The following is a 2,787-nucleotide window of genomic DNA, read 5'->3' on the forward strand; positions in this document are numbered from 1 at the left end:
GTATTTAGTTTAAATTTAAATATGTAACACTTTATTTATATAAACGTAACTGAATATTTTCAGTACGTGAGCAAAATGCTCACGCGCGACAATGCATGTCACTCTGCGGAGCGCGCCTTCTCTAGGGTTAAGCGCGGCACAAGACCGCCTACACAAAAAGGAGTACAACGCGAAAGATTATTGGCCTAAGGCCGCACCTGCAGAAAGGAGTTCTGTGCAAAAAATTAATAATGTGTTATTTAAACACGGATTTTAAAAAGTTAAATTTTTTTCCTTTAAATGGAAATATCTCAAAAGCCATAAGTCAGCGCCAGCTATGTAGTAAAATTAGTCAAAAAATTGTGGCACAAATCTCTAATAAATTAAATACAAACACAGAATTGTGAGTGCACGTGTTTATTATTTCAAATTCGGCTTAAGAATATTTTTTGGTAAACAGAGAAACTTAGCTTTACTTGCGTTATTCCTTTATCGTAAGTATATTATACTGGCTGTTGATTATTTATTTATGTTAAGTAAGCGAGACCGCCCAAAATCGCTTATTGCTACTTTGGATTTTTAATTAAGTTTATGCTGCTGGACCGCAGAAAACGATGCGAAGTTTTATTTGTTTATTTAAAAGTAGCAGGGCCACAGCAATTGGATATTATTAGGTAGAGTGTGAATGAATATGTCACTTTCAATTTGGTTGAGTATGCAGTGAATTTGTGCTTTCTTACGTCTAATTATATTTGTAATACACTCGCTATTTATTTCTTTACTTTATTTGTTATAAATTTTATTGTTCACTTTAAAATAACCATTATGGTTGGGATAGGGAATTACTTGAATTGTGTTGATTAATACGTAATGAATGGGGATATGTGATATTATTAGTAGTTCATTCCTTTTATGATTAATCCATGTAGACCTCGTTTTTATATTTGTTCATTATGCAAAGATATTGCACTTAATTTTTTGATTAGTTTATTGTATAAATATTTTATCTGAGATGTGTCTATATTGTTTTGTATTTTATTGCCAAAATATAATATGTGGTTATTGCAGTGATTTCTGTTGATTGTCAAACAATGGTGTTCGAACACTGATGACACTTAAACCGGTTTGCCTGAAAATAATATAACCGTGATCAGTATCGGTTTTTTAATTTAATTTGTTGAGCATGACCTATAGTGAATAATAGTAATAGTATCGTCAATGTTCGCCAGGAACTTGTAGAACTGCAACTTCATTAYTTGTTTTAGTTTTTTAATCTGTATTTTGTAATAGTTAGTTATTCTATTTCGGTTAGTTATTTTGTAATGGTCAGGGTCAGTTTGTTCAAGAAGAGGACCCTTTCGGTTTGGGGGTAATTTTAAATGGCATTTTAGTGTCTCTGTGTTGTCTTGGTCATGTTACACACATTGCATTAATTTATAACGTTTTGAATTAATAATTGGCTATTTGGAAAATAATAATTTTCTTTAAATAATTTGGTAATTTTTTGGATGMCTGGGTGCAAAAGTTTAGTTTTTCGTGGCATGGATAATTATTTCTTTGAATTCTGCATATAAGTTTCCAGCTATTTAGAACTATCTTCCCAGCTGGCAATGCTGTAACTTAATTAATGGTTGTTTAATGTTCTACTTATAAAAGATATAGAGTGATTGTTTTGGGAAAGGACCGCCAAAGACCAAGCTAGGGTCTTTAGTCAGTACGTTTTTTTTCTCAATATTTGGAAGTTGTGAAATTGGTTCGTTTGCTGTTGAACATTGGCGTAGTTTGGAATAAATTTACGGTAGTAACCAGTCATTCCGAGAAACACGAGAACGCACGAAGGAATGTAGTTTCCTTTTTCAGGAACTCGCATTTATTTAATTGCAACTTTAAATTTGCTTCGTACAACTTTTCAAAAACTATTTGCAATGAGTTTATCGAGAACTGTGGAAAAGATAATTATATCATCAAAATAAACCAAACAACGTTTGTTAATCAATGGTCGAAGTAAAATGCTTATTCACCTTGGGAATGTAGCCGGCGCGGTTTTTAAGCCCAATAGCATACGGACGAATTCATAGTGTATGGATTACGGATCCATTTCTATCTGGTGAAAATCTCTGGCCAAGTATATTATATAATGGTAAAGTACTGTCTTTTTCCCAGTTTTCCAACCATTTCATCCACGTTGGGCATGGGATACCTATCGGGAATAGTTATGCCATTTAGTTTTCTGTAATCGATTATTATTCCGTATTTTATTTTACCTTTTAGGAGAGTTTTTTTCTCTAATTAGTTGTAAAAGCATTTCCTGTTCTTGATCTTATATTTCATGAATTTTCGCGAGTGGGTATTGTTTTGAATAAATAGGAAAATTATGTGTTGTATTAATTTCATATTTAATTGTATTTGTAAGTGTCAAACGATTGACTTCCAAGTACTGAATATTTTTAAATTTGTCTAATAGATGTTTGGAAAATGTGAAAAATCTATTTTTTTGATAGTTGTGGGAATTAAATTTTCGTATGAATCTGGTAGATATTGGGTAAAGTATGTAAAATTGATCTTTGTCTATATCAGAATCTACTATCTGTTATGTCTTATCAAAAAGTGAAATTGTTCGAGTTTTATAATAGCTTGTGCTTTATTGCGAAGTGTCTTGCCGATTAACATATCGTAATCTCTAGAAAAATAGTTCAAGTATGGTGTTACTATGGTATATGGTATATGGTAACGGAATTTTTAAGTACCATGGAGCCGTTTGTTGTAAAAACTAATGCTAAGTTTGTATTTTGGATCGGAAGAGAGAAA

At 31.8% G+C, this 2,787-nt stretch overlaps 1 long non-coding RNA gene across 1 annotated transcript; it reads right to left on the reverse strand.

The window, feature by feature from the left end:
* Nucleotides 1-1,398: 1,398 nt before the first annotated feature.
* LOC108972540 lies at nucleotides 1,399-2,329 on the reverse strand. Its single transcript, XR_001993640.1, has 3 exons — nucleotides 2,244-2,329; nucleotides 2,001-2,179; nucleotides 1,399-1,920 (listed from the first exon to the last, which is right to left on the reverse strand). It is a non-coding gene; the product is annotated as an uncharacterized LOC108972540 (long non-coding RNA).
* Nucleotides 2,330-2,787: the final 458 nt, after the last annotated feature.

The sequence above is a fragment of the Bactrocera latifrons genome, unplaced genomic scaffold (assembly GCF_001853355.1).
Source record: "Bactrocera latifrons isolate USDA-ARS-PBARC rearing strain unplaced genomic scaffold, ASM185335v1 scaffold_402, whole genome shotgun sequence".
Classification (NCBI taxonomy): Eukaryota; Metazoa; Arthropoda; class Insecta; order Diptera; family Tephritidae; genus Bactrocera; species Bactrocera latifrons.